At 37.0% G+C, this 24,592-nt stretch overlaps 1 protein-coding gene and 2 pseudogenes across 1 annotated transcript in view; 1 reads left to right on the forward strand and 2 right to left on the reverse strand.

Moving 5' to 3' along the window:
* Window positions 1-24,592, reverse strand: part of GRID2 (glutamate ionotropic receptor delta type subunit 2) — a 1,449,169-nt gene that overhangs the window by 16,282 nt on the left and 1,408,295 nt on the right. The gene's annotated exons all lie outside the window — the stretch shown is intronic.
* On the forward strand, window positions 12,065-13,439 carry LOC118987084 (tubulin alpha-1 chain-like; annotated as a pseudogene).
* LOC118987044 (60S ribosomal protein L37a-like) lies at window positions 17,400-17,734 on the reverse strand (annotated as a pseudogene).

Genomic DNA, 24,592 nt, shown 5'->3' on the forward strand with positions numbered 1-24,592 from the left:
CAGTAATACCAAACAGACTGAGAGAGACTATTAGAAGCTATTTCCTTTGTTTAAATAGGATTTTTAACTAGTTTTTCCAGTTAGTTGAGCCTGATGCCAGTTGCTTAAATCTAATCAACTAAAGACTGACTAAAGTCATATAAATAATTATAGTCTTTCAAATAAGTTCACAAATAATCATCTCTTAGACCAGAGACAAGCAAAGGTTTTGTGTTAAGGTTCAGGTAGTCACTATTTTAGATTTTGTGGGTCACATGGTCTCTGTTACAGCTACTCACCTCTGCCTTCACAGTTAGGAAAATAGGCCTCAGAAGAATTTGGCCCATTGGTTACAGTTGCTGACCTGCAGTTGCTGCCCTGACCCTCCATCTCCCATTAAGTAACTCTATGAAGTCAACAATTTTTCCCTTTCACTGACATATTAAATTTCAAACGGCTTAAATGACTTGGGCAAAGTCACATCAAATGATACATCATTTTTTTTAAACTAGAAATTTTTCAGTGATCAAAAAACCTTCTAATACAGAAACCTCCAGTTCTCAGTGGAGAACTCTACTAAACATTTAAATAAAAATTAACATAAATACTCAAACTTTTCCAAAATATAAAGAAGGAGGAAATACTTTCAAACAAATTCTATGAAGCCAGCATTACTTTGATACCAAAACCAGATAAAGAAGCCACAAGAAAACTATAGATCACCTTTTCACAAAGATGAAGCCTCTGCCCCTCCCAAAGCCGAAGCCAAGAGAAAGGCTTTGAAGCAAATAAATCAGTGCTAGAAGGAGTCCACAGCCACACAGAGAAAAGAAGACCCACATATCACCCACCTTCCGGAGGCCTAGGACACTGTGGCTCTGAAGGCAGTCGAAATATCCTCAGAGGAGCACCCCCAGGAGAAACAAGCCTGACCACTATGCCACCTTCAAGTTTCCCCTGACTCCTAGTCAGCCATGAAGAAGATAGAAAACAACAATACACTTGTGTTCATTGTGGATGTCAAGGCCAACAAGCACCAGATCAAATCAGCTGTGAAGAAGCTGTATGACTTTGACATGGCTAAGGTCGACACCCTGATCAGGCTTGATGGAGTGAAGAAAGCATATGTTCAACTGGCTCAGACTATGATGCTGTGGACATTGCCAGCAAAACTGGGATTGTCTAAACTGAGTCCAGCCAGCTAATTCTAAATATAAAACATTTATACCAAAAATAAAATGAAAATTATAGGCGAATATCTCTGAAGAAAATATTAGCAAAACAAATTCAAGAACACATTAAGCCATGGCTGGTGTAGCTCAGTGGACTGAGGTTGAGACTGAGAACCAAAGTATCATGGTTCAATTCCCAGTCAGGGTACATGCCTGGATTGCAGGCTGGTTCCCGGCAGGGGACGCATGAGAGGCAACCATACATTGATACTTCTCTCCCTCTCTCCTTCCCTTCTCCTCTAAAGATAAATAAATAACAACAATAAAAAAGTTTTCAAAAAAACACATTAAAAGATTTATATAGCATGACAGTGGGATTTATCTCTGGTATGCAAAGATAGTTCAATATATGAAAATACATTTATTCTGTTCTTGAATTCATTTTGCTAATATCTTCTTCAGAGATATTGGCCTATAATTTTCATTTTATTTTTGGTGTAAATTTTTTATATTTAGATTTAGCCAGCTGTACTCAGTTTAGATGATCCCAATTTTTTGGGGCTGGGGCGGGTGTGCTGAGATGGGAGTAAAAGACAGAAAACTGTACTTGAACAACAATTAAACTAAATTAAATGTAATACATCACATTGATAAAAGAATAGATAAAGATCACATGATCATCACAGGAGATTCAGAAAAAGCACTTGACAAAACATAACATCCTTTCATGACAACAATTCTTAACAGATTTGGTATAGAAGGAACATACTTCAATACAATAAAGCCCATCTACAACAAAACCACAGCTAACATTACACTCAGTGGAAGATAATTGAATGTTTCCTTTAAGATCAGGAACAGGGCAGGACGCACACTCTCACTATCAAGTACTGGATGTCTTAGTTAGAGCCAATAGGCAATGCAGAGGGGAAAAAGCCATCCAAGTCAGGAAGGAAGAAGTGCTATCTGCTGATGATATGATCTCATGTGTAAAAAGTCCTGGTCAGTCAAATAACTTTTGCAATTAATCAACTATTTAAGGAGAGTGGCATGATACAAAATCAACATAGAAAAATCAAATGCATTCCTTTAAACTAATGATGAAGCATTTGAACAAGAAATAAAGAAAGCTATTCTATTCACAATAGTATCAAAAACAATAAAATAATTAGGAATAAATTTAGCCAAGGGAATGAAAGATCTGTACAATGAAAACTGCAAGACTTTGCTGAAAGAAATTGAAGACACAAACAAATGGAAAGACACCCTCTGTTCATGAATCAGAAGAATTAATATTGTTAAAGTGACCATTCTATCCAAGGTTGTCTGCATATTCAATGCAATCCCTGGCATTCTTCACAGAAATAGAAGAAACAATCCCAAATTTGTGAGTGGAACCACAAAACCCACAAAAAACTAAAGCAATCCTTGGAAAAAAGAACAAAACTGAAGGTATCATGCTTCTGGATATATTAATACTGTAAAGTCATAGTAATAAAAACAGTATGACACCGACACAGAAACAGACACATCTACTGATGAAACAGAATATAAATTCCAGAATTAAATGAGGAAAGGATAGTCTCTTAAACAAATGTTGCTAGGGAAACTGGAGAAACAGAGCAGAACAATAACATTAAACCTCTGTCTCACACCACTCAAAAAGTAACTCAAAATGGATAAAGATATAAACATATGATCTAATTGCATAAAACTCCTAGAAAAAAAACACAGGGAAGGAGCCCGTCAATACTGGCCTCAGCAATGCTTTTTTGAACATGACACTTAAAGTACAAACAACAAAAGCAAAAACCAATAAATGGGACTACACCTAACATAAAAGCTTTTGCACAGAAATAAAACCAGTTAACAGAATGAATGGTGGAAAATTGTTGCAAAACATACATTGGACAAGGGTTTATATACTGAAAATATATTAACCATTGGACAAGGGTATATATTTAAAATGTATAAGGGGCAGAAGAATCAAATAGACATTTTTCCAAAGAGGACATCAAAATGGCCAGCAGGTACATGTAAAGGCGCTCAATACCACTAACCATCAAGGAAATGCAAATCAAAACCATGATGACATATCAGCTCACATCTGTTAGAATGGCTATTATCGAGAAGACAAGACAACAGGTGTTGTTGAAGATGCAGTAAAAAGGAAACCCTGATACATTGTTCGTGAGAATGTTAGTTGGTTCAACAACTATGGAGAACAATCTGGAGGTTCCCCCACAACCCAAAAAAGAAAAAAAGATCTACTGTATGATTCAGCAACTCCACTTCTGGTTATACACTCAAAGGAAATGAAAACGGGATTTCCATGAAATATGTGTGCTTCCATGTTTATTGCAGAATTATTCACAATAGCCAAGATATGGAAACAATCCAAATACCATCAATGGATGGATGGATAAAAGAGATATGTGGGACATACTGTGAAATATTATTCAACCATGAGAAAGGAGAATACCCTTCCATTTGTGACAAGGATGAAACTTGAGGATGTTATGCTAAGAGGAATAAGTCTGATGGAGAAAGGCAAATACTGTATTATATCACATATTTGTGGAACTAACAAAGTTAACCCAGTAAAAAACAGAGAATAATATGGTAGTTACTGGGGGTTGGGGATGGGGAATAAGAGTGATGGTATTTAAAGGTACAAATTGGTAATGAGTAGTGAATAAACCATGGAGATCTAACATACATTGTAATGAATGAATATAAACAATAATACTGTATTAATGTGATAAATATTTCTACATGGCAATTATATTCCAATATAAATGTGTCAAATTAACATGCTGCATACCTTAAACTTAGGCAATGTTACATGTCAAATTTAATGTAAAAAACTAGAGACTAGAGATTTTGACTCTTATTCCAGTGCTTTTGATGATGCATATATAATAACTAATATGTAGCAATGCCTGTTATTACTATGTGTGCCTTTACATGAGTACACAGTTATCATGTGTTAATTTTGCAACTGACCATGTTGGGAAAGAATTTTATGTATACACTATATATTAACATTGGCAGCATAATCACTCATGTGAATTTGGGATTTCCCTTGGTTTTTTGATTATCTGGAATATACATCCGAACTTATACTCCTGAGATTGGGGCTGCCCATGTTTATTCAAGATTAGGTAGCATTCGTTGTCTGAGGCATGTACTATATTTGCTGAATCATTTTCTGGGCAATGGAAGCTTTATCTTGAAATAAAAAAGATATGAACAGATACTATACACTGAAAAAAATTCCAGGGAAGTGATTATGTCATACAAAGAATGGGCAAGATAATCAACAGAGGCAGAAAAGGTGGCATCTCTTTTAATCATAAGATATTAAAATGGTTTTTAATTATGTGTGGCCAGAAGTACATAAACTAATTAGAAGTTTTTTAGGGTTGGCAAAAAATTACTATAGACAAGTGATGAGAATGACCGCATGCTAGTACTGGCAGGAAATGGGAGATGATGTCATCTTTAGTTTCTACCCAGTGAGGTGAGGCATCCTGCACAGCTCCCCACAGCAGGGCCAAACCAGCACGTCTGAATTTGATTATAAGTTCAGTGACTGAAGACTGCTGCCTGTCAGAGACCCGCAGAAAAAGAGAAGCTTCCTGTATTGCTTCAAACCTGATATTTCAATTTCAAATTTGAAAAGATAATTTGATAAAATCTTTAATTGGTCAGATCTGGTTTTCTTATTAAGAAAACAGTGCCCATGTCCTTATATAGTGAGTAATGTCTTCCTAAGGCAACCATTTTTCTGTGTGTGGGAAGTGAACAGTAAACTTTATCCAGATGACTATTTTCCAAAGGAATAACAATAATAAATGCTTGCATAATACTGTAAAGTTTATAAAGCACTCATCAAAAACATTGCATACCATTTCATTTGCTTCTTATAATAACTTTGTGAGGGAGGAATTATATTGATTGATGGGTTGATTGATCCCTCCTCTTACTCCTTATTCTCGTGAAAGGCTTTATGAAGACTGATGTTATAAAATTTTCATTTTAAAGCTGAGGAGACTGAGCATAAGAGATAGAGAAAGTTTCCTAAATACACAAAACTGGTAAATCATCCAGCCCCTTCTCAAATCCAGGTCTTCTGGCTTTTGTGCTTTAAAAAAAATATGCCACGATCTTTATCATCCCTAAAGAAAATCAGTATAAATGGAAGCTGTCTCTTTATTTCCTGCTACCGTATGAGCTGAGGATTTGACTACTCCAGTTCCTTGGACTACACACATTCCATTGTATGTGTTTACAAACACTCCACTTCATGTAACACATCCTGAAGTCCCCAGAGAGCCGCATGAATATCACAGGAGTCCCTTAATCTCTTTGCTATTAAACATCAGATGAATTCATTATCTTGAGGCACTTAGGAGACCTTATCAGTTTTATCAAAAGAAGGCAGACAATAGCATGGTGGTTACCAGAGGGGAATGAGGGTGAAGGGGAGCTAGTAAAGGGGGTGAAGTATGCTGTGACAGAGGGAGACTTGACTTTGGGTGGTGAACATGCAATGCACTCTAGAGATGATGTATTATTATAGAGTTGTACACTAAAAAGCGATATAATTTTGTTAATGTCACCCCAATAAACTTGATTAAAAAAGAAAGCAACACAGAGAACATGGTAAATAAAATCTACTACATGGGTAAATGCAAACATACATACACACACACATAGCAGTGTTTCAAATTAAGGACGTCCTTACTCAATGTGAGTAAATAAAGTTTTAATCTGTGTTGTGCAGGCTTACATAGTTATCCCATGGAACTTTTTCCCTTAGACTTCAAATAATACACCTAACGAAGGTATGATATTTATTAACCAACACAACTATTTTGAAAACTGTACATTATTTAATCTTTAGCTCTTAAAACAAGTTTTAGTTCAAATACTGATAATACTGTTTGTTGGCTCTTGGAGTCATCATACTTTATAGAGATTATTTGGCTGAAGATGAACTTTAAAGTTGAAATAAATAATGTCCAATCAAATTGATCTCTCTCAGTTTGAGTAATCTCCTTCCACCACAAGCCTTGCACTGCTTAAGGGGGTGAAATCAGTCTTGTTCACAGAGAAGCAATTGCTTGAAAAATCAAATTAGCAACATGACGGATCTCAAGACTTTGGTGACTAGTGAACTTTAATTATTTTATATTTTATGTGTTTATGCTGGCAGTAAAAGTCAAGCACTCATTATAGAAATGGCAGACATGATCTTTCATAAAATAAGTGCTGGGTGGCAAATGAATAGATAATCAGGATAATGAAAGCAAGCCAGAAAGATGCTGGAGAGCTGAAAAGACCCCAGCAATGGCTCCCATTGAGATGGAGGGCATAATTGCAATTGGAAAGAGAACACTTTTGGTGATCTTTTAAAATGTCAGCTTCGTCCTCAAGCTCAGTGTGATATTTGGGTTATAGGGTAAAGGGGAAAAATTCTTTCATTCTGCAGTGAGAAGCTGGCAGTGATCATCTCTGCTTATCATTGCTATGCAGGCAATACAAAATTTTCTTATGCAGAGCTTTCAAATTCATTTATGAAAAAGGGTCATAGAGTCAAACTTATTTTGCTTAGTACATTATACACATTTTATGAATATTTTGATATATTTGAACTTGACAACTAAACTTTAAGATAAGTAGGGTTTTGAAGTGTGAGTTGTGTGTAAAAGGATGAAGGTTGTGCCAGGTGTCTTCAGCACAGTGTTAGGAGAGAGATGAGAAGGAAACTTCTGAATAAACAAACAGTCTCATGACCACTTGCATACACACTGAATATTTTATAAGTTGAATAACAATTTAAATACATAGAAGGAATCCCTTATGCTAAGAGCTGTTGTAGTTGTAGGCACTTTAATAATGAGACTTCTTTTATGATGCAAATTATATCTAACTGAAAGGACGTATATTGATAATGCTTTTAAAAAACTCAGGGCATATTTGTATTAAAGCTTTAGGTAAATTCTGCATAATTAAACTTCTCAGTTAAAAGTTAGATTTTTGAAAACAGTACAATATTAGAACAGTAAATTCACTATATTTACCCATATTTTTATAGATAGAAAGTCTAAAGAATTTGAAACTTATCTTCTAACTTTTAGGCGTTTTGTATTATGATGAGCATTATTCCAACTCTGCTAGAAAAGTGCTTCAATTCTTTTTTAGTAAAGAACATTAACACAGTAACATAGCATAAACTTTTCTCAAAGTGGTAGTACTGTAGAGAAACAATCACAGTATCTTCATTAAGACATTTCAAGAAGTGAATTTTACACTCTAACTTATTTTCATCATGAATTTGAACATGCTATATTGCTATAAAAAGGGAAAAAAACCCGAACTATTTCTTGGATGATTACCTGCAGTTATTCTGTGTATTTCCATTGCAGTACGCTTATGTGTTCTGAAGAGGGCAGTGCATTGAAAGGCAGTATGAAAAAGGATGACTAAATCATGGATTTGGAACCATGGCCCATTTAGGGACGACCTTTCAGAGTAGGTATTGCCTAACAGGCCTCATAATGAAACCTACCTTGCTAGCATCTTGATCTTGGACCTCTAGTCTTCAGAACTGTGAAAAATAAATTTCTGTTGTGTAAGCCATCCAGTCTGTGGTATTTTGTTATAGCAGTCCAAATATACTAATACACATGGATTGTGAAGCATATAGTGCAGCAGCAAGTATCAAGAGTATGGCAGTCAATTAGGATCAACTTTCCAGCTTTCCTATTCAGCACTTTTGTAATCCTGGGATTTCTCTTCAGACTTTCTTCTTACTCCCTCTGAATTGTGCTTGGGATAGAACTGATCTTGGACACAGAACCTGCAGAATTTTTGTTTCACCTTTTCCCCATCAATATTTTACATGCTAATAATTAAGATTAGAGCATAACTAAATGACATAGAGACTAAAAGTTCATAAACAAGATCCAATAAAACCAAGAGCTGGTTCTTTGAAAAGGTACACAAGATTGAAAAGTCTTTAACCAGATTCACAAAGAAAAAAAAAGACAGGACCTAAATAAATGAAATCAGAAGTGAAAGAGGAGAAGTAACAACTGCCATCAAAGAAATACAAAAGACTATAAGAAAATATTACAAACAACTATATGCCAGCAAATTACAACCTGGATATAATGGATAAATTCCTAGAAGCATATAATCTTCCAAAACTGAATCAGGGAGAATCACAAAATCTGAACAGACAGCAAATGAAATAGAAGCAGCAATTAAAAGATTCCCAGGAAATAGAAGTAACACTTTTCCTTCTTAAACTATTTCAAAAAATTCAAGAGTAGGAAAGACTCCGAACTTTATTTTATGAGGTCAGCATTTACTTAGTTCTCAGACCAGATAAAACCATTACAAAGAAAGAAGGTTTTAGGTCAATATCACTAATGAACATAGGTGTTAACTGGATATAGCAATACATTAAAAAGGTTGTATACTAGCCCTGGCTGGTGTAGCTCAGTGGATTGAGCATGAGCCTGCGAACCAAAGGATTGCAGTTCGATTCCCAGTCAGGGCACATGCTTGGGTTGCAGGCCAGTTCCTAGAAGGGGATGGATGAGAGGCAGCCATACATTGATGTTTCTCTCCCTCTCTCCTTCCCTTCCTCTCTAAAGATAAATAAATAAAAACCTTTAAAAAAAGGTCATATACCATAATCTAAAAGGATTTATCCAGGGGATGTAAGATTGGTATAATGTTTTTAAATCAATAAACAAGATACATCACATAAACAAAATGAAGAATAAAAATCACAAAATTATATCACTAGATGCAGAAAAGGCATTTGATAAAATCCAGCACCGATTTATGATAAAAACTCTCAGCAAGGTGGGAATAGAGGAAATGTATCTCAACACAATAAAAGAAATAAAAGAGGAAACATAGCTCAACATATATGACAAACCCATTGCTAGCATTATGCTCAATGGGCAAAAACTAAAAGTGTTTCTCAGGAACAAGACAGAGATGTCCACTTTCACCACTCTTATTCAACATAGTGCTGGAAGTCATAGCCACAGCAATCAGACAAGAAGAAGAAATAAAAGGCATTCAAATTGTAAAGGAAGTACTAAAACTGTCATTATCTACAGATGACTTGATACTATCTATAGAAAACAGTAAAGACTCCATCAAAAAACTACTAGAACTGATAAATGAATTCAGTAAAATAGCAGCATAAAAACTCATATTTAGATATCCATGGCATTTTTATACAGCAGTAATATTTATCAGAAATTTAAACTACTAAAACAATACCATTTACAATTGCAACAAAAAAAATAAGGTACCTAGGAATAAATTTTACCAAGGAGGTAAAAGATCTGTACTCAAAACTTATGACATTAAAGAAAGAAATTGAGGAATATACAAATTAGTGGAAACCTGTACAAGAAGAATTAACACATTAAAATGTCCCTGCTACTAAAAGCAATCTATAGATTCAATGCAATTCCAATAAAAATGCCAATGGTATATGTCACAGATTTAGAACAAATATTCCAAAAATTCATATGGAACCACAAAAGACACTGAATAGTTTCAGCAATCTTGAGAAAGAAGAACAGAGTTGGAGAAATCATGTTACCTGGTATCAAAACTGCATTGTACTGGCATAAAAACAGACATGTAGATCAATGGAACAGAATAGAGAGAACAAAAATAAATCTACACCTTATGATCAATTAATATTTGACAAAAGAAGCAAGAACATACAATGGGGCAAAGATAGTCTACTCAATAAATGGTGTGGAGAAAATTGGACAGTTACATGCAAAAAATTAAACTAGACCACTTCCTTACCCAGTACACAAGATAAAACTCTACATGGATCAAAGACATAAATGGAAGACTAGAAGGCATAAAAATTCTAGGGAAACGAAAGAAAAATAGATAAATGGTATTACAGAGAACTAAAAAGATTTTGCTTAGCAAAAGAAACTATCAACAAAATAAAAAGATAAGCCACCAAGTGGGAGAATATATTTTTCAATTCTACCTTTGATAAGGGGTTATTACTCAAAGTTAATAAAAAACAAAAACAACTCAGCACTAAAAAAATAATCAATCCAATTAAAAAATAGGCAAAGGATATGAATGGATAATTCTCCAAAAAGGACATACAAAGATGGCCAATAGACCATAAAGAGATGCTCAATGTCACTAATCATCAGAGAAATGTAAGTTAAAATCACAATGAGATGTCACCTCACACCAGTCAATGGCTATATCAATAAATAAAAAAAATAGCAAGTGTTGCTGAGGACATGGAGAAAAGGGACCCTAAGGCTCTGTTGGTGGGAATGTGGATTGGTGCAGCCACTGTGGAAACAATATGGAGTATCCTCAAGAAAAAAACAACCCAGAAAATTAACAATTGAGCTTCTTTATTATCCAGCAATTCCACTCTGGGAACATATCCAAGGAAACCCAAAACGCTGATTTGAAAGACTATATGTATCCCTCTGTTCATCGAAGCATGTTTATGAGAGCCAAGATTTGGAAGCAGCCTAAGTTCCCATTAGTAGATGAGGGGCTAAAGAAACTGTGGTATATTTACACAATGGAATACTACTTGGCCATAAAAAGAAGGAAATCATACCTTTTGCAATAGCATGGATGGATATAGACAGTATTATGCTAACTGAAGTGAGCCATCAGAGAAAGAAAAATACCATATGATTTTACTTATATGTAGAATCCAATGAACAAAATAAATTAGCAAGCAAAATAGAAACAGACTCATAGTAGAGAACAGACTGACAGCTGTCAGAAAGGAGGGGTTTGGGTGTTGGGGTAAAAAGGTGAAGGGCTTAAGCAAAAAAAAAAAAAAAAAAAGAAAGAAAAAGAAAAAGGAAAAGAAAAAGAAAGAACCCTCAGACACAGACAGTGAGGTGGTGATTACCAGAGGGAAAGGGCAGGTGAAGGGAGGCAGTAGAGAGGAAAGGGGAGATCAAAGGTGACAGAAGGACACTAGACTTTGGGTGCTGATATAAGTGGTGTATTAATAGAATTATACCCTGGAAATCTATATAATTGTACTAACCAATGCAATCCAATAAATTCGATAAAAATAGCAAATGTATAAGAATCTTTTTCAAAATGTCTTATTTATTTATATTTAGAGGGGAAGGGAAGGAGAGAGGAAGAGAAATATCAATGTATGGTTGCCTCTCATGTGTCACCTGCTGGGAACTCGCCCCTGCTGGGAACTGGCCTGCAACCCAGGCATGTGCCCTGACTGGGAATTGAACCTCGATCATCTGGTTCACAGGCCTGTGCTCAATCCACTGAGCTACACCAGCCAGGGCTAAGATTCTTTAAAAATACACATATCTTCCTTTTAAAAAATATCACTTTATAATTTTCAAAGCATTTATATTGCCATTACCTTATTACACAGTCCACATTTAAAACAAGCTCTCTATCATTCACTTTAATAAGCAAAGTCTTCATTTATAAACCTCTGTTGATTTAACTCCTGTGATACTAAATTTTGGTATTTGGGATATCATAGCCATATAAAAATATTTTCTAATAAAAATTGTGTAAACAAGAGTGTGGGGGAGATATTTAAACTACCTAAGAAACAAAATAGTTTTTAAGCACTTCATATATGCTAATCTGATATTACAAACCTGAGTAACTACTTAAACAGAAATCATGATTTAACACAAGATCTATAAAACCCTTATTTTGAGTGGTATTAATTGTCTTTTCAGTTGGTAGGGGTCAGTTTTCATTAAAAATGTAAAGTCAGCAGTTTCTCCTACACCGACTGCCTATGAGTTGCACCATAAGAAGCAACAACCGCTCTTCTTCCTCTCTTCCATCTGCTCGGCAGCCACAAAGCAGCAACCATGCATAAGTGCATCTCCGTCCACGTTTGCTGAGCTGGTGTCCAGATTGACGATGGCTGCTGGAGTCTCTACTACCTGGAACATGGCAGACAGCCCATTGACCAGATGACAAATGATAAGACCATTGGTGGGGGAGATGACTCCTTTGACACATTCTTCAGTGAGACAGGCACTGGCAAGCATGTGCTGAGGGCATTGTTTGTAGACCTGGATCCCAAGGTCATAAATGAAGTTTGCACTGGTACCTGCCACCAGCTCTTCTACCCTGAGCAGCTGATCACAGGCAAGGAAGGTGCTGCCAATAACTATGCTCATGGACACTATACCATTGGCAAGAATATTATTGACTTCAATGTGGACTGAATTCAGAAACTGGCTGAGCAGTGCACAGGTCTTCAGGGCTTCCTGGCTTTCCCCAGCTCTGGCGGTGGAACTGGTACTGGGCTCACCTCCCTGCTGATGGAGCACCTCTCTGTTGATCATGGCAAGAAGTCCAAGCTGGAGTTTTCCATTTACCATCATGGTCCCCCCCCATCACGTTTTCACAGCTCTAGTGGAGCCCTACAACTTCATCCTCACTACCCACACCACCCTAGAGCACTCTGATAATGCCTTCATGTTTGACAATGAGGCTATCTACGACAACTGTCATAGAAAGCTTGGTACTGAGTGCCCAATCTACACTAACCTGAATAGGTTGATAGGTCAGATTGTGTCTTTCATCACTGCTTCCCTCAGGTTTGATAGAGCCCTAAATGTTTATCTGACCAAATTCCAGACCAACCTGGTCCCCTATTCCTGCATCCGTGTTCCTCTGGCTACGTATACTCCTGTCATCTCTGCTGAGAAAGCCTACCATAAACAGATTACTGTAGCAGAGATCTCCAATGTGTGCTTTGATCCAGCCAACCAGATAGTGAAATGTGACCCTCACCACAGTAAATACATGGCTTGCTGTGTGTTGTACCATGATGATGTGGTTCCCAAAGATGTCAATGTTGCCGTTGCCGTTTCCACCATCAAGACCAAGCATACCACCCAGTCTGTGGACCGGTGTCCCACTGGCTTCAAAGTCAGCGTTAATTACCAGCCTCCCACTGTGGTACCTGGTGGAGATATGGCCAAAGAACAGCAACAGTGAGCTGTCCACATCCTGAGCAGCACCACAGCTATTGCTGAGGCCTGGGCTCACCTGGACTATAAGTTTGATCTAATGTATGCCAAGCATGCCTTTGTCCACTGGTTCGTGGGTGACAGCATGGAGGAAGGAGAGTTTTTCGAGGCCCATGAGGACATGGCTGCCCTAGAGAAGGGTTATGAGGAGGTTGGTGTGGATTCTATTGAAGAAGAGGGTGAGGAAGGAGGAGAGGGATAATAAAATTAAGTCACAATGGTGCTGCTTTCACAGAGAATCTTATTCTGATCAGTTGATTTGTATGTAGCTGTGTATACTCAAAAACAGTTACTGGCCTATGCTTTAAAACACGATGCTTTGTTACAGACCAACCAGTCTATTTCTCTGATGGCTTTGCATAAAGTATTCCCTGTCTTAAATAAAAAAAGTAATGTCATAGTATAACATTTGTTTTTAGGGTAATACTAATACTAATACTCTTTGGGCATATGTTAAGAAGTAGTAACACAAATTTTAGATAGACTACCTGGATTTCTTAAATAATTTCAGGAATAAGTCTTATTGGGAATAGAAATATTAGTTGTCTTTTTTTTATGAGGCAGCAGGCTAAGGTACTCTGGTATAAATGGTTATGTATAAAAAATTACATAATGTGGTACAAAGTAGCAGTGAGACTCATCTAATTCCATGCAGAAAGAATAATTGATGTGTTACTGCTCTACTTCACAATTTAGTTTTCCTACGCATGGGAGATATGCTGGGAATTAGTCTATTCCATCTTCTTAATGAGACTTATATATTACCTCAGATAATGTGTCTCTTTTCTTCAAGCAGCAGGACTAACTGCTTTACTGAAGTTTTCATCTGTTATTAGAAAAAAATTACTAATAGATATAAAGGGAATAATCTTATTTTTCCATGTGTCTATGTGTCCAGACAAAGTGAAATAGCATGGATATGCTACTGTTATGAAAGAGGCATTGACTGCCATGGTTCCTTGTGAAAGCTTATGAGAGCTGACTGCTATTTCCATGAAAATAACAAGGGCTATGTGCACAGCAGTGTTTACTTACTTCATGATATTATGGGAGACCTCAATAACTCTGAGAAGAGGCTTGATAACAATTGAGTGTCATTTAGTCCTGATAACAATTGTCAGAATGATTGTGTGGCTGGTTTCTTTATTCAGAAACAGGCCTGGTAATACTATATATGTGTATGTACGAAATGGAAGCATTTGCAAAGACTGCTATTTCTCTGCTTTACCCCAAACATGACACACTCAGCCTTTCAAATCTGTTCCAAATCTTGATGAACTAGAAATGAAAGCAACCTACGTAAGGGGGGGATCTGAAATATTTATAAAAGCTTTGATGAATGATTGTAGGAGTGCTATTTATCCATGCTTGAACAGCCTATTATATTTTTTATATCTGGTAATATATAATTATAATAGCCTATTATAATTATATATTACCAGATATACTAATACTGGTACATGGTGAAGAATTTTATCTTGTATATGGTGGCAACATATACTGGATACTATGCACTGTCTGTTTTTAGATGTGTAAAAAGGGTAAAATCATCTGATAAAGGGTCACTGAGGTAAAGCTCATGGTCTATAGATCACTGTAAGCAATAGCATCCCATATACAGTGAGTAGGCATGTTAGCTCAGCAACATGGGTAATGGGAGGAACAGATCCACGTGGTAGAGATGATTCCCCTTGTTGGCTCCCTTTCTAGCAGAGGCTTCACTCTGTGAGACTATAGTGAATGTCCTTTGAAGTGGTTTTCCTACATAATGAAAAAAGAGGATTTATGGTTTTATCCAGTTATTACAGTGAAGCGTAACCTGCAGCATGAATCAGGGGAAATTAAAATATAAGAATTGCTTCTAGATTCTTTGTGACATTAAACATCCAGTTACCTCTCAATAGGTCTCAGTGATGCCCACAGAACTCTGGAGATCTCCCTGGATCTTTCACATGTAAGAACTGGTTTGAGATGCATGAACAAGATTAGCTGGTGGAAGGGTGACTATCTCAGGTAGAGGATGGAAGAAGGAGGAAAGAGGATGTCATTGCTTAATGTCACTAATCATAGCCTGAGACCATTGGGCAGAGTTCCTATGTTTCTGAATTTTGAAAGCAATTTATTACATTTGGATTCCATGTTCTTTCAGTTCTGGGAAAAAGCTGCCTCTAGGCTTGCAGAAGGGAATTATGGCAAAGAATATCCAGGGATATCATATCCAATAAATGATGGCAGGGCTAAGACCAGCAGCCCTCTGAGATCAATGGTGACTATCCAGTTTCCCTCCCATCATCTTCTCCTGCCCCATGTCAGTCTTATCATTTTCACTTGTGATAAATCAGCATATGAGCCATATAGAACACGGAGGCTACATGAGGTCAAAAAGCATAATTCCAATATACTAGGTGTGTTAGTGGGCCAAAAAAAATAAATGGGTGGTAGGGATTCTACTCACAAAACTATTTGCAAGTATGCAGGTAGATGCAAGGCATAGATATGATAAACGGTGATCAAGGAGAAATCAAAGAATGATAGTGAGATACAGAAAAGGTTTAGGAAATGTGAAAAGGGGGACATCATTTAAAGACTGAGATTTTTGGAAAAAAAAGTATAGCAGTTAAGAGAATGAGTACTTGAGTTAGACTAACTTCAGTGGAATTCTCATTTCATTACTTAAGTGTACCTGCAAAGTAATATGATCCCTCTGAGCTTCAGTTTTCCTAATCCATAGAATGGAGTAATAACAAACTTAAATTGTATTGTGTATGCAAAGATCTCAGCATAATCTCTGACATACATTAAGCTCTCAATACCCCATAGCTATTATTCTAATCATTATAAAGACTAATATGGTGTATCTATATTGACATACTAGAGTCCATTTGCAATACGCTTCCAGTTGATCTTTGCAGAACTGAATACTGATACAGATGATAGCTAATTCCCAAACCACAGTGCTGTCTGTGGTCAAAGGTCAATTTTTATAGTTTAGCCAAGAAAAATCAATGGAATATTAGCCTGCGAAGTAGTGAGATTTGGGGTGAGGAGGCAGGCAGCTGAGAGAAGCCTAGAAGAACAGGGAGGTAGTGAGGATGACAGCATGAAGCTTTCAGGGGCCAAGACAAGGGTCAGAGGCCTTGTGAAGACAGCAGGGACAGCCTCGATTTCAGTGTCATCATTTACTAAGTTCTTAACCATGGTTTTCACTGACCTTTCACTGACCTGGGTTTAGTTTGAGGGACAGAGTACTATCGGGGATGATGACACTTCATTTCAATAGAGCTAGCTCACTCCGTAGAAGTCTTGTCAAGTTCAGTCTAAATAGGCCACTGAAGGCCCTGTCACTGTACAGCAAGTTCACAGCTGCACAGGAAGCAATGCAGTAAATCATTGTCCTTCCCGGGACGGCTGCAATCAATAATGCCACAGGAGCACTTCCCCCCATACACCCATAACTGCCTGGGACTGTGGGAGACCCATTAAAACAGTGAGGATTTGATGTGGAAAAATGAAAGGAATAAAATAGTTCAATCACCAAAAAGAAAAATACATGAAAAGCAGCACCAACATAGGTTTAATAATGAAGTCGTATTCTCACCCTAGGAGAGTTCATATATTTAGAAGTCAGGCACAGAAGAAGTCAACAAAGAGCTTAATGAGTAGATTTTTTTTGTTATTTATGAGAATCTGACCCCTGGGCATTTCTTGGATCAAAGTTTAAATTTCGTACTGGGCAGAGGAAACAAGGTTGTCAACATATACTCAGAATTCACAGTACTTGATCTTGTCATCAGCAGTATTAAAAATTTACCTTTATTGACAATGTCAGTGCATTTCCACTTATATTTGCTTTTGGGGACTTGAGAACAACCCAGGCTCAGGCATAAATGTGACTTGGGAATTCCAGATAGAAGTATTATAGCATAATAGACCCCAGAGGTAATCTTCCTCTAGGTATTCTTGTGACACACCTTGCAGCAACTCCTGCAACCTTCTCCACATTTCCCAGACTTTGAACTGCACTTCTACCTGTTTCCTTCTTAGCAGAAGATCTTGCCTCCCATTTTATTGAGCAGATTAAACCACTGGGTAGAAACTTTCTCACCTAAGTGACATCTCTCTCTCTTCTTTCCATCCTCTCACAAAGAGTTAACTTTTTTTGGTTACATAAATTAAGCCCTTTATTACTGGCTAGTAATGTTTCACATCGTGGAGCTTCTACTGGTCTTTTGATTCCTTCAGTCTTCTGATGGCGGACTTTACTGGGACAGCAGAAGTGGTGTGGTAGGTCCAGGCTCCACCCGTGACTCTTTTCATGCAGGAGCCATAGTACCAGATCCCAACGGCTTGCCGCTTCATCTTCATTTTGCAAGAGAAAGAGCAAGTGAACTCGGTGTGCTGGCTGATCTAAATTTTCTTCACCATTTTCCCGAGAGAGGTGCCATAACAGGTGCCATATTAACCGACAATTCCAACTTTCTTGGTGCATTTAGCCATTTTGCTGCAAAGGAGGCTGGACTCCAAGAACACAAAGAGTTAACTTCTAACAGAAAGCCTTTATTTGTAATGTCATGTGAATATTTTAGGGATTACCCACGTGTAGGATTATCAAAATCATGTGCCTTTTCTTGGCTACAAAACAGATGCTCTGACTTATTAGTTCTTGGTTGACATCTGGAAATCTGTATTCTTAAGCATCACTTTCTCCAGGGAATTCTAAAAATCAGACTAGTTTGGGGGAACTAGAGATATACTTATTTTTTGAATTCTCTCCGGAAGATTGCTTACAATTTTCTAATGACTGTTTTGTTCCTTTACTGAAGTGATTTGTTTTACCTCTTCCAAAGGACCACAGGCTCCTTAGGTCAGGTAATGGTATCTTAGGGATCTCTATGTGCTCTGCAGTACTTACCACAGCAGTTTACACATAGGGTGCATTCAATCAATACACTGGATGAAAGGCAAAGCTAAGGGAGGGAAACTACATAATATGTGCTCACAGGTGGCATTAGGCAGAAATAATTGCTAATCATTTCTCATATTTATTGAGCACCTATCTCTTTACCTACATTATTTACTTTTCAGTGATTTACTTATATAACTCCTGAAACCATGCCTATGAGGTTGTTACTAACTTAATCTCTGCTTTTATATACTTAGAAACCCAGGAACTGGGAAGTGGAGTGATTTGTGTAAGATCATACAGCCAAAGAGTGTTGTTTTTGGTGTGTCTTGTTTTTGGCAGGGTGAGGGAGAACAAAAACCCTGCACGCAGAGGGCATTGTGGAGGTTCATTAAAGAATCATTAGTTCGCTCTGTGGAAGAAGGGTGAGATCACTTGGTCAAAGTGATCAAAGAAAAGTGTTACAAAGGAGGTGGCTATTTGCAGGGAAGCTTTACGTTATTGAGGCGGAAAGAAAGGGGGCATGAACATTTCAGGAGAAAGAATGCTGTGCAGAGAAGCATAACCATGGTGGGACAGTTCCTGGAGTTTGCCCCTCTGTTCCTGTCATTGGTTGGCGGAAGCTCAGTGCCAGTACCGACCTTTCCTGTATACCAGATTCCAAGATTGAAAAAAAAAAAGACAGATGACTGACAGGCCAACTCTATGAAGCATAAATATTAATATTGTTTTCTAGTCAATCACTAATTTTTATTTTCCCCTTGAAAAATCATTCAAAACACACTTCTCCCTACTTCTTGGTCCATGCCTCACTTTGTAAATGATCAGTTCCCTTATATTTTGCAACTTTGATGTCTCATAATTCAGTCCATCTTCTAAAAATCTTGTATCCGAAAATTAGTACATTCTAACCATACCAAAGAGCAAATTTTAAGTAACAAAAATAAAACAAAACTGAAATGGTTTTTAAAATGTTAGCTACCTCTCTCTCTGTGACCCTACTTCTCACACACACATGCGTGCGTGCACACACGCACACACTCACACCCTGAAGGAAGAATGAAATATTGGCATTCTGGCCCCCATGTAATAGACCTAACATACATAATAAAATAAGGACAATCACTGGGATAAAGGTAACACTTTGAGTTGAGGCCAAATGTGACTATAGCTGTACCTGCAATCATTACTTGACAAACCTTCTTGACTACTACAATAATATATGAAAATAAAAAATGTTTATTGAAATGATTAATGTTTCCTCTTGGGTCTTCTTTATCGTGGAAAAAAACCACAACAAAACAAGAAAAGTAATCCAGTGCTCCTCCTTGTCTTGTCCCCTTGTTTCCGTTAGGCTTAATATCATGCCAACCTTGCAAAAAGAAGAATGAATCACTGGGCACACACTGAAGCTATTTTGAGGAGTTAAAACACTACAAATGAAGAAAAACCATAGGGAATTGTAAGGAAAGTATGCTTTCTATCTTATGTACGTACTTTAAACAAAATCTTGGTTGAGATTCCTGTAATCATTTAGTGCTTTTACACATTTTTCTTGCTGGCAAAAGGGACTCTAGACTCCTGGCTAAAGACATGTTCCAACTAATTACAAGTAGCTCCTCCAAACTCCCCAAGGAATCATCTGAATGATGCAGAGAGGTTCTTGTTTCGAAATTCTATTCTGCCTTTCAGTTTGTGAAGTCTTATGAAATTTTTCTGGGTAGAAAACATTCCATTGATGTTACTTTTCATGAGGAGTAAATAATTTACATTTGAAAAACCCACAAGTCAACGGCTGGCCACACACAATATTTGAGGTTTTCAGGGTGGATGCCCTTTCTCGTCCACGTGTACATCCGTAACCAAGTTATGAGACAGTGGCGTGCTCTAGGCAGACGGTGCAGCAGCCCTGCACAGTCTCTCAACCAGTCAAACTACAGTACAAACTCAAATCCTTTCTTGGTGTAATTGTGGCTAATTTAAAAAGCTCATCTACTCTTGCTGGTAAATAACTTTCGGTTGTAACACTTTTTTATATTTACTACCTTTTCTAGGCATTTATTACAATGTCCTTAAGTTGTTTGATGTCATATCCCCCCCCCCAAAAAAAATTTACTAATCCAAAAACCAACGGAACCAAATAGTCTCTTCTTTTGATTATAAACATCTGCTCTGCAACTTAAAAATAGTACTTACCTTATGGTGACAGTGTAAGAATTAAGGAGGTGTTTTAATCTTTTTGAATGCCTTTAAAATAAATGATTTCAAATATAATAGTATTAATAAATTTTGCACTTGATACTATAACAAATTCACTCTGATTTTTAGTATGCTATGTCTTCAAACAACTTAGAACATTTTACATTGTGTATAACATTACTTGGGAAAAGATATGTACAACAGTTTTTGTGTACATAAGGTGATTAGTCTTTATAAAAAGTACAAAACTAAGTCAAATGGTGATTGTCTACTTTTTTCAAAGTGCCCTATAGGTCATAAAGTTTATTTAACAAACAATTATGAGCAGCTACTACATGCCAGGCCTAAGCTGGTATTGGAGAAAAATAATAAGCAACAGAAGATGGTCTCTACCCTCACCAACCTTATATCCCATTGGTGAAGACTGGCAACAATCAAACAATAACACAAATGTAATAGCAACACATATGTAATTTGTGGAGTTCACAATAATGGTATTTGATTCATGAAGAAAATTTCAGGGGTCAGAGGAGATACATATGTGTTTTGGAGCAGTATTCTGACTTTAAAATTGTTTTCATAGTTAAATTAAATGAAGCAGAATGGAAGGGGTGTTATAGACAGAGGCATGATTTTACTTCCAATTAAATTACATGCTCTTGAACAATTGCTTCCAACTTTATTCCAGTGGAGTAACAGGACTTATGATAAATGTTTCAAAAAGTGTGATGATCAGTTCTAATTGATGCCATGTCACGTTTTATTTATTTATTTTCTATTTTATTTTGGGAGTATTTTTATTTTATTTTAGGACCAGAGGCTATTTATTCAGTTTGCTATGTAATAATGTAGTTAATTACTGTAACTTGACATTGATAGAAGATGAGAGTTGAAGAAAGTAAAGAATGAAGCTGCGTTTGGAATTCAATAATGGTTTGATGGTGGTGCTGTTACGATAGGCAGATAGCTAGTTATTAGTAAAGGAAAGGAGGCAGAGGTAATCAGACATTGCTGAACATAATGGGCCAAGGAGCATCACTTTACCAGGAAGCTACAGCATTTACAGACCCATTTACACACTCCAGGGGATTGCCCCCCCAAAGAGAATTGATCCTAGGAGTGGACAGGAAATCTCCCCAGGAGCACTGCCTGCTTTCTGGTTCAAGATTGTCTGGTGAGAGGGGGAATGGGAAGAGGTAAGCCCATGCCAAGTAGAAGTAAAAAATGGCACAGGGGGTCGTGCTTGACCATTGAGGCCTGTCAGCCCAACTAGGTGGTAGACCCATCAGAATCTGAGAAAGCTTGGGTAGTTGACTGGTTGTTTTTAAAAGCTTCCTTTTTCATTCCAAGCCCAAGATAATATAGTCCAACTAAACAAAGGAGTTTCTTTCCCTCTCTCTGCACACCCCTCTGCCCCAGGAATACATTCTTGCCGCATTTGCTTGCACTTTTCTCCATAGTAACCACGTAGGTCTAGCAGCTACTTGGACTCCAAACACGGGCTCCAGGAGGGAGCCTGGGTATAGTAGCTGAGCCACTAAACTATCTGGATAGGGGCTAAGATCATTTGGCAGCCACTCGTGGACTCCAAAGGACTAAGCTTAATATGAAACAGAAACTCTGGACACTGCTCTTTGTTTGGGTCTTACTGAGGACCTAGTTAAAATTTTCCCATGGCAGGATGGATGAAGATGGGCCATGAAGTGGCCTTCTATTTTCACCTGAATAAATCTTGCCACAGCACAATTTCCCATGCAGGGATCTGTGCGATGCTTTTCTCATGATTCCATGAAAGAGCCCCGTTTTCATCAGCAAAGTGCCATTCATGTAGAAAACAGTAGCTTCAATTTTATGAACCCTTATCACCCCAATACATTTTATTTCTAAAGTTTTTATTTACTGACTTTATTGGGGTGACATTGATGAATAAAACCATGCAGGTTTCCAGTGGACACGTCAGTGAAACATCATCTGCATACCTCACGGCGTGCTTACCACCCAAAGTCAGGTCTCTTTCCATTCCCATTTACTGCCTTTTACCCACTTCTACCTCACCTCAACCCTCTTCTCCTCTGGCTATAAAAAGCATTATGTGCCTTTTGCTAGATTTAGTTTAAATAGACTAGACTCTTGTCTTCTATAATATGCACACATACACCCAAACAAGGTAAGAGTGAAAAAAGTTCTTCTCCAACCTTTTGTAAAACATCTGTGACTTTTTTGTTAATATTTGCCCAAAATTACATCTATTAAAAAGAAGTAATTTCTTAGGAAATTTTTAGGTGAGAAACATGGTTGACTAATGAATACAATTACAATGAATATAACCACCAGACCTCCAAGTCCATTTTAATTACTAAACTGAGCAAATGAAATAGCCTTCCTATGTGACAAAAATGGTCTGAAAAGAACGTTAAAGTCACCTTTGCAATATACCTTATTGGTTGGTATAAACGATGCTCACAACAAACATAAAACAAAACTGTCACGACTACCAAAATGCTTTGTCTTTCTTTTTCATTCAATGCTTTGTACTTTCTGAATCTTGGCAGTCCTTCTGAGACCAAATTCAGGATTGAAAACATTCCCTTAAACAATCATTCCTGAGAAAGATTGCAACCCAAATATATAACCCGCAGTTCAAAAATTTACAGAAAAAATGTCTTTTGACCTGTGCATGTAGGGAGACTTGACTGTCCTGCTTCGTGACATTTATCCCCGTCACTGGAGTAACTCAGTTAAGGTACCATAAATAAGGTGTGAAGTAAAGCATTCTTACGCCATAGATTTATGTGACTCTGACAGCAATAGCACAGTTCTTTAAGGGCAGGCATTGCACTGTATTAGTTTTTGTGGTTATTTCCCAGTGTGAGGACTAGGTGTACTGTTACACAACACATATTTGTTAAGTGAATATTTTATAACTTCCTCCTTCTTCCACAAAAAGGATTTTTATGATTCAGGAACTTGAGGATTCTGCTTGCATTTTACTTTTTTCAGTTTTAAAAATTAGCATTTAGAATATACCAAAGATGTGTATCTATATGAGGAGAATTTTCTGGTTCTTTGGTACAAAAATTACCTGTTTCTCATTGTTACACTAACTGCAGTAGCTCCATTTACCTCGGTGATTCTTCAGAGCTAACAGAATCAGACAATCAAGCCCCTGATGCGAACACAGGGGAGGCTAACTGGGGACCACTCCAGGAAGTCTGATAATAATCAATGCTTAATGTCTTTTACCTTTTGTTGAAAAAGTTAACTCTGTAAATGGCAACAACCACAAAAAATAAAAAAGAAAAAGAAATATACCATATATAATTGCAATTTTCATCTTCATTTTAATTGCAAATATAATTGTCATTTTTAAACAATACATTTAATCAAATAGTTAAACCTGCATCTATGTTTAGCATCTGAATCAATATGAAGAAAAGCTGGCTTAGCTCATGTTTTGCTCTTTAAAATCAAGTGCAAATATAGAGGAAAGTTTATTTCCCAAGCTTCACAAACTGTGATTTCCACTCATTGGAGTATCTGCTGTTAGGATAAAAGGGCCACCTACAGCCCTTTGGATACCTTATCTCCAAAAGAAATTCCTCATTCTCATTGACATGAACAAAATGTCATATATTTTTATAAATGTGAGTCAGCCTCTGCTGTGTAATGTACTTTGTTAAACCTAGGAAGTTATACTTCTGTGGCTTAGAGATGTATTAAATAACTAGGAGCCAACATTTTTCCTTTTATTGACTTTTCTACTCACTTTTTCTCTAAGTCTGTTAAAATCTGCTGGAATTTAGCAAAGTGGATGTATTTAACATTGTTTACAAGGTCAACAATAACATTCTTAAGATGAAATTTGCTTTTTGTAGACTTTTTTCTTTTATAAGTTTATTGGGTTAATATTAGTTAACAAGATTATATAGGTTTTAATTGTGCATTTTTATGACACATGACCTATGTGACTACCACCCAAAGTCAAATCATCTTCCCTCAACATACATTTGGTCCCTTTTATCCTTCACAACCCCCCTATCCTCCCTCCTTCCATTAACCACCACACTGTTGTCTGTGTCTATACATTTCAGTTTTATATCCCATATTTGAGATAAATCATATGATTCGAAGCTTTTTCTGACTTATTTCACTTAGCATAATATTCTCGGGATTGATCCATGTTGTCACAAATGACAGTGTTTTATCTTTTCTCATGGCAGAGTGGTATTCCATAGTATATATAATATGGACAA

Source organism: Sturnira hondurensis, unplaced genomic scaffold (genome assembly GCF_014824575.4).
Source record: "Sturnira hondurensis isolate 20B ecotype Veracruz unplaced genomic scaffold, ASM1482457v3 Scaffold0004998, whole genome shotgun sequence".
Classification (NCBI taxonomy): domain Eukaryota; kingdom Metazoa; phylum Chordata; class Mammalia; order Chiroptera; family Phyllostomidae; genus Sturnira; species Sturnira hondurensis.